This window comes from Lepisosteus oculatus, chromosome 7, assembly GCF_040954835.1.
Source record: "Lepisosteus oculatus isolate fLepOcu1 chromosome 7, fLepOcu1.hap2, whole genome shotgun sequence".
Lineage (NCBI taxonomy): Eukaryota > Metazoa > Chordata > Actinopteri > Semionotiformes > Lepisosteidae > Lepisosteus > Lepisosteus oculatus.
This window is the reverse complement of record NC_090702.1, coordinates 36,771,506-36,785,435: the sequence shown is the minus strand read 5'-3', so window position 1 is coordinate 36,785,435 and position 13,930 is coordinate 36,771,506. Positions and strand designations below refer to the sequence as shown.

Here is a 13,930-nt window from a genome sequence, read left to right as displayed (position 1 = left end):
ATCAATCAGATAGACATCTTCACATACTTATGTTATGGAACAAGATTTTTTCTTACTTAATTGCACAGAATACAAAATTTTAACAGATGCTATTAGATACTAGAAAAATGAAGCTTTGGGAAGTCATTGAAATTAGCATACATTTTGTACTGTTTACTAATTAAGTGTTCTATTTTGTTTTAAAATTCTGGCCATGTTTATCTCTCATTCTCTTTAGAGTTTCTTTCATAATTTTAAAACTAAAAGTTTGTCAAAAGTAATTGCATCATATTGAGTTATATTCATATTATACTCATTCAAATACTTTATTCAAATTTCTGATAAAAAATTAGAAAATGTTGCTCAAAATATTTTTTGAGAAAAATAGAAATACTGATTAAATACCAAACAACTTAACTAAAAATTGAGATTTTTTGTTAGTGTTAGCTTGTTTTCATGTAGATACACTTTCTCTATTTATTCCTTAGCAAAACTAGTTGAGGAGAGATGGAAATTCAGTTTCCTATAATCTGAAACACCTGCCATGCAGCAGTAATATATATATTCCCAAACAATAACCTTATATAAAACTGCTGGAAGCCACAAACCTAAACAGTCATTAATATTGGGCTGTCAAATCACACAACAGCACTGACTCTCACTGAAGCTGTCCTGACACTGTTAATAAATCACAATGAAAAGGCCAGTTCCTGAAATCTGACATCCTGAGCATTCACTGCCTAGTCAAATGCACACTGATAAAAGATCTCTTAAGGTCTGAACTGTTATTCCTATTGTCACTCCATTGTTAAAAAAGACTGTGGAACCTTCTATTTTGCTTGCACTGCTCTGACAGATTTGATATTATAAAAACAATGCGAGGCATAATTATGGTCCAAAAAAGAGAACTGGTATTTTCATTCATTTACAGTGTCTACTCATATACTGTCAAATGTACAATGCATAAAGCCTGCATAACACTGAAAAATAAGATTCATTTTTGTTTATTGTGGAAAAATCTAGAAAACAGTTTGAATTCACAAAAAGAATATCACACAAGTGAAAATATGAATTCTTGGTCTGAGGTTGTTTTTGAAAAAGGTAAAAAAAGAAACATTATGCAGCATGGTAGAAGGCTTGAATAGATTAAGATGTATTCTATGCATACACATATATTTATTAAAATTCAGTTTAAAAACGTATTTAGTACACAATAGTCTTGCTGTTGTAACATTCATTGAAATACAAATCTTCTTAATCTATTTTCTTTCTTGCATTTCTAAACACCAGAGTATAGGCAACATCTGTTTTACATGTCAGTTGCCCATCTTCCAGATGTCATATTAGTGAGATTTACACTCCAATGACTTTTCCCAAATGTACTTTTAAAAACTGACCACATCTAAAAGCACTGGCACTCTGCATAAGAAAACATTCTCATTAAAAAATGTCATTATCCATATTGCACATGCTGTCAACACTATAAAGAGCTAGGAAATAGTTATAAAGATATCAAGGCACACACAGTCCAAAACTGCAGATGGTGTAATGTAGATTTCATTTGTGCACATCTTGGGATAAAGATAAAGTGCAAACAATTGCAGACACTTGTTCAGAAAGACCAACTAACAAGGTTCAGGAGTCATTCAGGGAATTTCTCTATGAGCATTCCAGCAGCTACTATGTGTATGAGTGAATTTAGCTGCAGAGAATCCAACAATAGGATAATGCCTCAAGGAATACCTCAAGCTGTCAAGCCTAGATAAAAACAGTAAAACAAATGAGGTTAAGGTTCACACTAATGAATGTTTTCACCTATGAACAAATTAGCAGACCAATGTATCTCTGAAGATGTATGAAGGACAGTCATTCTATTCTAGTGAGTGCTTCCTGCACAATCTCAAAAGATACTTTTCAAATCAAATAAGTAATGTTTGCGGTTCTATTCTGTAATAATTACGGCTTTTAAGGCCTTTGTAAATAGGGAAATATTAATACAGTATAAAGTATATTTTTGGAGCACAGTAACACCACTTTTTTGCTAAAATATGCACAAATGAACATAGATATTGGACACATTTAAATTTATCAAGATTTGGGTGTCATTTTAATTGATCACTCATATCATACTGTGACTACTGAATATCAAGCAACAAAAACACAGAAAGAAACCAATATCTCTCACTTATTAAGAAAGGGCCACTTTCATACCATCAATGTGTCAGAGATTGAACTTAATCAGCACAATGTCACTCGCTGTCTTGTTCTTTGCAAGAAGTTACAGAGCTACAGAGCCACAAAGGCCCATCGCTGATGGACTATCAAAAATGAAATCTGGAAGACCGCAAGGCATTACACTTTGCAGGGTTTCATTGTGAAATCCAAGTGCGATGGTGCTGCACGAGTGTCTAGAATCTGCGGCGTGGTGCAAAGCAGGTGTCACAAGTACAGCTCTACTCAGCCCCTGCAGGGAATTGATCATGGCGGCTTGCAGGCCGAGAGCATACATAGAAACACTTCCAACACAGCTGCAAACTCCACTATGCCAAAAGACCAGGTCGTTTGCTGCAGTATAATTCTACACTCTATAGGTTTCAAGAAGATGACGTCACAAAATTTCAGTTATGGCACTACTGTGACAGCAACAGCTTTGCCGTAAAGAATGTGCAACACCATTTTCTAGACAGTGGTGAACTCCGCTATGCCTATAGACTAGTTCATTGCTGTGGAAGAATTTTACATTGTCTAGGTATCTAGAGAAGTAACACCAAATCTGGATTATATTCGGTGCAATGACCTCTGTTACACATGCATCACAGATGTACAGAGTGTCATAGCCAGAGTAATTCTAAGAGAAAACAAAACAAAAAAAATAAAACTTGGTATCTGTCAGTAGGGTGAAATGTATGTTTGCAAATATGGTGAAAATATCACTCCTTTTTCACTGATAACACAATGCCAATATCAATTATCAACTATATTAACTTCACATTATCAATGCATTAAATAGAGATAATATTGTTTTAATGTTTTGTTTGGACTGCATTTGGACCATGTTCCCATTACTCTATCAATCTTTAATTAGTAAGCTGAGAAGCAAGAAACAGCTGACAACCACTCACCAGGATACCTGCTTGCTGGTAAACTAGTGCGTATATTTGGACTCAAGAGGCATCAGGCTACAAAGGCTAAAGTTGTCTTTAAAACAGTTACAAATGTTCCATCAGCCTGTTTGTTTAGATATGTAAGCCTAAGAAAAATAAATTCCATTCCCTTTAAATTGCTCTGACCTCACAGCTGTTATGACCTGTGGCATGGGCTTCTCCTGACTCTGCTCAGCCATGGCTTGTGACAGCTGCCTGTTTCCATATAGCAGCCTGACAGGCTAACTCGCACACTGATGGGATCATCCCAGAACAGCAAGGAAAGAGGTCCCCATTGCAGTCGCAACATTCCTCTCTAACAACTCATCTCCCAGCTCACAAGCCTCCCTCCTGGGGGTCTCATTCATACTCATCTATCTCTTGTTTCTGGATGAAAACTGATAGCCATCCAGAGGAGATTACTAAGGAGTATTTCATTTGGAACAGTGGTGCATTGTTCAGAACAGTAGTTGAGGAGTATTTAAACCGGGGAACAGATCATTTCTGGTTGGAACAAAAAAAACCCTGGGCAACAGCAAGAACAAATTCAAAACAACTCATCCATTTGTAAACATTCATTACCTCTTAGATGAGGAAGCATAAGAAAAAAATCAAGAACTGCATTAGTCAGGAACTATGAGATCAAGGGAATAACTCAAACATCCTCATTAGGGATGAGGAACACAAATATATATTAAGGGTACCCACTTTTATAGAAATGGGGAGGACAGAAGATGGGCTACTCTGGGGTAATATTTTTAAAATAACCTTTGAGTTAGAGAATGTAAGCAAGAGGATATGGGCATTTTAGAATTGCTAATGTTTAAAATGGAAAATATTAATTCAAAGGACATATTAATAGGTGTATGGACCAACCAATGATGATGGGTACACAAAACATAATTTATGATGAGATCAAGCAGATATTTAGCAAAGGTGATGTTATATTGCTTATTTTCCACACAAAGTGGGATATAGTGATGGGGAACACAGGTGCTGAAATTGGTTAATGATTCCTTATTAAGCTTGTTAAAGCACTAATAGGCAAGATGACTTAATATTTTCCCACACAAGAACAATATAATAAAAGGAAATGATGTAATGGAACCACTAGGAAATTGTGTCCATAATATGTTATATTTTGACATATAATTTAAAACTCAAAAACATGAGAATCTAAAAGTAGCATTTACAGTTTTAGAAAAACAGATAAAGAATGAGGCAAATCTTAAAAGCAGTGAACTGGGAACATAGCATAAGGATGGTCATATTTAAAAAATAACATAAAAGACTCAAAACAGATTAACTCCTAAAGTTTTGAAGTCTAAATCTGGGAAAATATGGCCTAAATGGTTCAATGATGATATTAAGAAAAAAAAAAGAAAGGAAAAGAGCATTACCACAGACTATGTATATGGGTCCATTATTCAGAGATATTGCTTTTCCTGATCTGTATCAACAACCTAGATTCTGGTATAGTTAGCAAACTAGTCCAATTCATTTACTAGTCAAATAATACTAAAATAGGAGGAGTGGCAAACAGTAACAGCAGGAAAGCAGTTACAAAATATAAAATTATGGATTAAGCTGACACTTGGCAAATTAAATTCAACATGATCAGTGCACACGATCCACACTGGTGGTAGGGAAAAACACTACACTGTACATATTGTATGGGTGCTTCTTTATATTTATATATTTATATATCATATGGGTGCTTCTTTATATTACATAGCCAAAGGAAGTTAAACACGAAAGGGATCTGGGCATTTATGTAAATTCTTCCATGTCCTCGTCACAACATTGTCGGGAAGCAATAAACAAAGCAAACTGAAAGCTTGGACACAAGAGTTGAATTCATAAGCTCAAGATTAAACTCTACAATGCACTAGTAAGACCTCATCTAGAAAACCATATTCAGCTAAAGAAAGAGTTCAAAGAAGGGGCACAAAAATGATTCCTGGTCTCAGGGGACTGTCAAATACTAACAGGCTGCAGGAGCTAAGAAGTCTGGAAAAAAAGGGTGATTGAGAGGAGATATGAGCCAAATATACAAAATCCTAAATGGGGTAAATAGATTCAACCCAGAAGACTTCTACACTCTGGGCGCCTTTAAGAAATGGCTGGATGAAAGACCAGATTACCTACTAAACTAACAAATGAGGAAGATGAGCTGAATAACCCCCTCTTATTGGCAAACATTTATTCTAACTCTCTTTTAGGTAGACAGGAATAACTTTATTGAAGGCTCACAACATTCTGCCAAACAAATGTTTTCAAGCATTCACTTCTCATTAGATCATCTGTGAACTGTTAACCCTTTGTCTGTTTTAATGGGCAGTTAATTAACACTCTTGTTAATTTCCATGAGGTGTGATACAATCATTATTTGCATAAACACAAAAAAACAAATCACAGGAAATGACAACTTTTCAAAATAAAAAAGTGCAGTCTCCCCAAGTTATATTTTAAAAATCTTTAGACATGTCACACACTATAACAGTGTTTCTATTAAGAATATATATTCTCTTTGCCATCTGAACATTGCACCTACATTTTGGAGTAAGATATATGACACAATCACAAAATAACAAAGAGGCCTAAATATTCTAGTTAAACTACATTCCTTAAATAACAAACCCTTCACATTCTCTTTACAAATGGCTGAGGCATCGTTTTACTTCAGAGGAACATTCAAATTTTCAAATAAAAACAAAGGTTAAAAGGCAACCGTTGCTAAGCTAATGGCTGTAACTGTTCACCTTCTTCCATTCAAAGAAAACCCCTGCATTTCCTGCCAGAAAAGTGTCTTTAGCTTAATTTACCTTTCAACTGAATTTCCAGTTTTACATCTAAAGAACAAAATGTCTTTGCTTCACCCAAGAACGATAAAAGATTAAGCTGGAGCATGTTACCACATTTGTCAAGAGCTTTTTTTCAGATTAACCTACAAACTACCGGCCTCGCCTCAAATATTTGATATTTCAAGTGTTTAAGCATTAAAAAGTTCAGTTACAAGACAAAATTATTTTGCATTGCAGTTACTGACATCCATTTTAATTTTTTCTTGCACAAAAAGTTGCATAAACTCACAAAAGTGCATTACCATTTTTGAATCCAATAACTATGTCAATTTTGTTAAAGTAAGTGCACAGACACTATTTTTTATAGCCACTCCTACAAGGATAAGAAATTAACTTTAACACAGGTGGGGAAATACTATGTACAAATGGTAGCCCTGAGAATAAAATATCAGATGCACAGGGAGCAAAACCTACACCCATACACATATATATATATATGTCTCATTCAACTATATAACTATTGAGGAGTTACTGCACCACTATAATACTATATAAACTTTATAAGGATATTGTTTCTACTTCTGATCGTTTTTCCATAACAACCAATAACACATACCATCCTATACAATCTGAGGCAAAAATGAAAACAAAAAGATGAAATCATATACCAACAGCAGATGGACACTAACAGACTTCCTGTATGTTTTGGCAGAAACTCTATTTGGTAGCCATGCAGAGAGTGTAATTCCTTATGTAAATACAGCAAAAGTCAAGTGGAAATTGAAACATGTTTTAATGTTTGTTGCCTTGTTTTAAATGGAGCTGATGTTGCAGATATGTTGTTTTGCAATTTCTAAATTAGGACATATTGCATGCAATTTATTTTCCTGCATTTCAAAACATATTAGGGAAGGGCATATTTTTATATATGTAACAATAAGACCAAAACAAAACTTGGGTAGAAGTGGTTGCTCTTGCATTACAATTTAATGAGCAAAAGTTCAAGATGTACAAAAATACTTCAACAAGAGACAAAACAGGTGCTCATCAATTTATCATTATCTGTCTACATTTGTTGGGGGAATTGTCAACAACTACCTTTACAGGTTAACAGGAAATTCCTCATACTGAAAAAGGAAATAAAGAACAGCCATATTCACGTGCTTCTTACAAAAAGGTCTTCATGTCAGTTTCTTTACTGATTAATATGTACATTAAAGATTTTGTGGTATGAATGGTTGTCCATTTCATAAAGAGCTTTCTTATTCCAAGAGCATATTTTTGTCATCACAATACTGGCTTGCTACAATACTATAAAGGCTGAATCACATTGTTTTGAAGTTCAGATAGTTTCTGTATCAACAAAGCCAAATTAAACCCTAATGGTAACAGGAGAAAGAATTACCGTTCAATTTCAGTATCTAATCTCAATAACTTTAAACCACAACAATTTCATTAAAATAGCAATAGAGCTCATGTTCCTTGTAAAAATTAGAATGTAATATTACACTGATAATGCAGTCAACATTTTTTATTATTTGCTGAAATGGTTGCCAAAATAAACAATATAGCAATGGCTATTAATTATATAACCACTTTGTTTGTTTGAATAATTATCCCCTGCTATTTGGTTTGCAATAATTAAACTAGACTGTGTCTTCAGATTATTAGGACAGAATAAATAATTTTAAATCTGCTCCCATGATTTTGTATCTTAAAGATAGACATACAATGCAAAAGTATCAGAAATTTATTATAAAAATAAATATAATTTACTCATTATTTTAAATATCAATTGTTTGCTTTCAGTTCAGTTCAGGCTTAATAATCTTAAAATATAAAACTGTCTGAAACTATGAGAGGGAGTACTCCAATTTTTCATTCTTAAACCTTGAGTAACTTCACAACAAAAAAGCGTTCTTGTTTTCTGAAAAGGGGTCTTTTACCATTCATTTAATTGTAGGCAGTTATTGAACATACACATTAAATAACCTTACATTTAATTCTAACCATTTAATTTCAAGAAAAACTCTTCTATCCAACCTATTAAGACAAAGAACTTTTTTTCTGTCTTAATGGCTTTGACATTTCTGGAGCTGAAGTGTTTGAAAATCGTTTCTCATGCTTTGTGTTCCTTATCAGTGTCAAAACAGACAATTTGTGGTGAATGAGCTTAGAAGCAGTGCCTTAAAACATGTTTTTCTTGTGGTTAACTCAGTTCCTAGGTGGGAAAAGGCACAGATTTGTCTCACAACAAAAGGTGTGTAAAACACTCTAGGATGGTCTTAAAGTCACAAGGAAGGCATTGCTGTACCAACTCTTGGCATTATACGACCTGGGAAACTTAAAGAAGCAAAAATTTGCAGAGGCACTATCAATATAGATAGAAATGCTAAAAAACACATACCTATTTTAAAGAAAATGATATTCAAACATCCAAACATTTTGGGATTAAATTGGCAACAGAGCACTTTACACTATGTCAAGAATTAGGAGATTTTCTTAACAGGAATGAATCTATCACCTGTTGTTGGAAAAGACGCTGCCTGCAGGGTCAACTGCTACTACGTTAAGCTCAGCAATTCAAGGCTCTTCTTATTTTGGGGTGGAACAGGATACCCAGTCCTTCATTCAGACATGGGCTCAATCAATGGGTGTCACATACTCTGCTGATTCCTAGCTGCTTTGTACATGTCCTGTAGACATCTTTGTTCTTGTTTATGTAGCCTATAGTTGAATGAAAAGATACAAGAAAAGATGCAAACGATAAAAATAATCTACTCAAGATAAAGGGTGATGCTTTGAAACAAGAAAACCCTTAAACTCGTAATCTATTTTTTAAGAAAATAACCCTTCTGTATGAAAAATACAAAACTGATTATTGAAATAAGTCGCACATATACAGTGCATATGTAGAAATCACCCTGTAGCGTTATTTTCTCAGATCACAGAAACTAGCAAGACTGGGGCTTGTCAATACTGAGAAGGTGTACCTCGAAAGGAAAACCAGGTTGCAGATGCATGTGTTGTAGGTGGACAAGTAGGCACTCTTTCCTAAAATTTTCCTAAAATTTCCAAAATGTAAAATCCAGCACCCTGAGTATTGTGACAGGAAACACTGTTCTGTATGGGGGTAGTATCCTTTACATGAGATGCTAAAACAGAGCTGATCACTACCTGATCTATCTGATCACTAAAGAATCCTTGGTACTGTTCATAAGAGCAATGGTTATAACCCCAGCATCCTGTGTAATTTCTAAGTTAGGCTTGCACTATCTGACCTACACAAAAGTTCCCCCTTTGCTTCCATAATTTGAATTATTTTTCTCACTTTTCTACTAAAGCACCATTGCACTTTAGACTGTTCGGTATGTATCAGAACTAACATGACTACAGATCAATAATATAGTCAATACAATAGCTTAGCCTCTGTTTCATTGCCATTTGTTGACCATGACCTCTCTAATCACAAAAAGTGTCTAAAACAGTTAAGGAACATCAGGTTCTGAGAAGAAAAGAAATTAAAAACTCTTCTGGAGTCAAGTACACACCCGATAAAGCAGTTATTTAAACAAACTGTCTAATCCAAGAAGTTACATTAATACAAAAGAGCTATTTTATCCTGTAACATGGAATTGTAAGTGGCAAAAGCAAGTTATATTCAAATTAATCCCCAAAACAGATGGGAAAAGATCTGGATGTATCAGGCTTGTCTGGCCTACTGTAATTCCACACACTTATCAGTCATCATAGCCCAACAAAGAGGTTTGTCTGGGTCCCTTAAGAATTAAAATTGGATAACTGAGAAACCTGAGGCTGTGCAACAAATGCTGTGCTCTTTATTGGGTTTTAAAAAGAAATTAACACACAAAGCACTCACTAATACAGGTCTCTGTGACATTTATCTTTAGCTCTAGGTGTGCTCATTAAAGCATTGAACCCTTTTTGCAGTAACTTGCTGTTACAGTTTAACATACACATAATATCATGGCTTAGACAAGAGCTTGATAGCTTTTAAGCTGATTGCAATTTCATTTTTGTTCCATGAAAGGGGACTATTTTAACTGAATTAAACAGGGATAGGGTGGCTTGGTGCCACAGTTAGCACAGCTGCCTCACAGCACCGTGACCCTCAGTTCAATTCTTTATCTGGGGTGCATGGAGTTTGTATGTTATCCACATGTCCAAGTAGGTTTCCTCCAGGTGCCCTGGTTTCTTCACACAGCCCAAAAACAAACTTGTAGCTTAACTTCAGAGAATTTTCTCGGGTGTGAGTGTTTGTGTCTTTCTGCTCTGTGATGGACTGGGATCCCATCCAGGGTATACCCTACCTTGTGCCCATTGCTTGCCAGGATAGGCTCCAGCTCCCCTGCAACCCTAAACTGAAAAGTACTTAGGAAATTGATGAACATGGATATTGTAGACTACACAGGGAGTAGACACTAAATGGATACAAAAGGCATCTTAAGTAATCGTGTGTCATTTTTAGCACAGCTTTGAATTAACATGATTGGTTCCATATTGATTCAATTACCTTGGGTTAAAAAAGCATCACGGGATGTTTTCACTTCCAGTTTTTATAAGGCCATGAATCAAAGAATGTCACAGAATTCCTAAGAAACTGTCAGTCTTAAAAATGTCAGACAATTAAAAATGTACCTAAAGTCCAATGTAATTGGAATTAAAGGAACATAAACCAGCACAATAATTTTTTTAATTATTAAAAAATGAATCTTAAATTCAGGATTTTCTCAGAATCCCACTCAAAAAATGCAAAACAGCAGAGAACTGACCTTTAGGTCACTTTTGAAGTGGTGTTTCCATTACTTAATAAATATTGTACAGTAAATCAAATGACACTTTGGCTCCTTTTTAAGTAAAGATACATACAGAATGATACTTATGCTTAAACAGCTCAATCAGAAGTATACATTTTCACATAACCAGTAGGAATAACCAGGAATTTTGTCAGGGTTGTATGCATCATGGTTGGACATGAATCCTTTGGAAAGGTCTTTTGTTTACGTTGCTTACTTTCATGCAGCAGGTAAAGGTTTTCAAAACTGAAACACTTTACAAGTTTTGTGATGGGCGCTGATAAAATTAGCCACGTGTTAACTATTTACTAAACAGATATCTGCTTTTACTCTTATAGCTTTTGTTTTATTTTACGTTACGTTCTTAATCTTTAAAATAAATTAAATACTACTGCACACTTACAACTTACAATCTTATTAAAACTATCATTTTGTATATTACAGTATCTTCACATACTTTGTTTCAAAACTAAACAATAACTGTCTTAAACTGGCAGTGAACTAAATCTTGAGCTTCTTTTCAATTAAAATTGATTACTTTGTTCATGAGATTATTTAAATGAAGGTTTTAAGAACCCTCACATGAAGTGTGTTGTAACGTATTCCAGAAGGGGATCTTAATTCAGAATTTAGTCATAATAAAGACATTACAATTTATGTTAGAAAAACAAGATCTATAAACCAGTTTTCTAGATAGTGAATGTATTTGTCTCAGAAAAAAAAAATTAAACATAAAAAGAGCCCAATGTTTGATCCAGGATTGAGACATTTTGGCCAAGTAATAAACCTGGCCCAGGCAACTACTTTGGATTGCTGACCTAATTAATCCCTTGCTGATCAGAGGAGAAGTTTGCACTGCTTGGAACTCTGCCAAAACCATACTAATGAACAGAAGAGGGGAATAATTCTGTGACTGAGAATGGCTGCCACGTTATTTTCTTCAACTGCTGAAAAGGGGGGACTAGTCTACACTGACTATACCCGCTGTGCTGTTTTCAATGAGGTCATATTTATCTACAGAGAAAGTACAAGAAAACAAGAAAACACAACCATTCATTAGCAAGTTTGTTTGCATGTTCTACAGGACTTTAACTGCACTATCATTGTAAGGATGGTCATTATTAATGCAAGAGGAACGTTAAAACTTATCTTATATTAAAGGTAATGCATATTTACCAAGTCTAAAGAACAATGTGAGAGATTGCAACCAGTGGGTTAAATACCAAAAGAAATTACAAACTACAGACATAACAAAATAGCCACTGAGCAGTTAAAGATTATTTTCCTGTCGCTTTTCTTTCAGTGCAACTTCCACTGAAGCCTGTAGCTACCAACCTAACGTATAAAAAATAAAGATTGTTTTAATATCTTGGTAACATGAAAATGTAATGAACTAAGATCTTTTCACTGTAAAAATACAATTATAGACACCCTGACTCATACACAGTTTTGGATTAAACAACGCCACAAAGAGGATACAGAGAACTGCAAAAAGTAAGTTAATACGACATAATCTATGACTGCCTAAAGCAATAGCCACCACAACAACAAAGCTAAAGAGTGTCCAATAAAATCAAAATAATGCAGGAAATATGTAAACAATAATATATGTGCTCGAGCAGCTATGTCAAAACAGTTTTAAGAGTAAAAATTCCTCTTTTTCATATCCCTATTTAACCATTTTTTATACATACAAACAGAAAGTAGTTCTCAAAGTGGCTCTCTTTGGACAAACATATGCCAAGGACATCAGACTACTGTGTCCAAGGCTCAGTGGAAAACAGAAACTCAAGGAAACGGAAAAAGATATGCTTGAGGCAGTTGATCTGTCATCGCTGTCATAACACAAGAAACACAAGCACGTTCACTATTTTATTTCAGTGAAATATTTGTCCAACAAGAAGACATTCATGCTCATCCTAGCCTTTGAAAACTTAAATATTGGAATTGGTTTGTGAGTCCTACCATGACATCCAAGCTCTAATGATACAGACAGAACTAGATGCATATAAAGATTTTTAAATATAAACGTAAATGATTTTCCTTTCAAATGTATAGGATTTCAAATGGTATAACAACCACCATTGCTAATTTTATTCACAAATAAAAAAACCTGATGGGAGTGAGAAAAGGGAAGTGCATGAATGTGTTATTTTTGGACTTGGAAAGAGCACAGAAGACTCCTTTGCAAAATCTAGTAAATTATTTCCACAGAGTCACTGACATATCTGTTGATTATTCTTTCCTGCCTTCTCTTAACACCCCCTGGGTCTTGCATCCTCTCAACTCCTGCTTCAAACAACATCTGGATATGTCAGGCCTTCACAACTGACAAGCAATTAGTTTGCACTTCTACAAAACTTCTTTATTAGCTGCAGCAGAATGCATCTGTGTGGTAGGGGAAAACAGCTGTGTCTATACAAGAAAGACCAAAGTAAATTTCCATTAATGGGAGACTAAGGACAAAGCAGATGAGCTACTCTTTAAACACCCTAAAGTGTTCTTTAATCCTTGCACACTTCCATTTTGTTTTTTAGATGAAACCCATTAAAACAAAACACTTATGTACATCTTACACTGATCCTAACTTCTAAGTCTATAATGAAAAACTATTTTAAAATGACTTGAATGCTTTATTTTCAGACTTAAATGCTGATGAATTACAAAACCTATAAAGGATTCCATTCATAAATTAGATTACTTTCAAATTAAACCACATTTCACAATGCACTTGTGAGAAAGGCAGCACAAGAAAAATGGGATCACTTTCTCAACCATTCTCTCATTCTGAGATATTTCATTTTCCATTATGGATCTACACAGAAAAGGTGTTTTGCATTAAACTTGTTCAGAGTCTAGATGGAATGTCATCTTATCCGTTCTATTTGTATTCCATTTAAAATTGAATTGTGTACTTCTGTCGTTTCATTACTATTTGAAGGCATTTCATACAGATCATTTTCTTTCTGGTAGTATATACAGGTTTGGTTTATTTTGGAACAGAAATGTTGGTCAGGTCACATATTGAGGTTCTTGAGTAACACTGCATTGTTTTGTAAAAACTGTGATTCTGGACTTTTCCTACAAATTAACATTCCACTGTTCATGCCCACTTTCAAAGATGAGCCCTGACAATAAGCAAGTGACAGAAAAAGCCAAGTGGGATGTCAGCTTTGCTTTATCACAA

General features: G+C 34.6%; 1 protein-coding gene across 6 annotated transcripts in view; it reads right to left on the bottom strand.

Annotated features, from left to right (window-relative positions):
* celsr1a (cadherin EGF LAG seven-pass G-type receptor 1a) overlaps positions 1-13,930 on the bottom strand; it is a 102,269-nt gene that overhangs the window by 62,889 nt on the left and 25,450 nt on the right. The gene's annotated exons all lie outside the window — the stretch shown is intronic.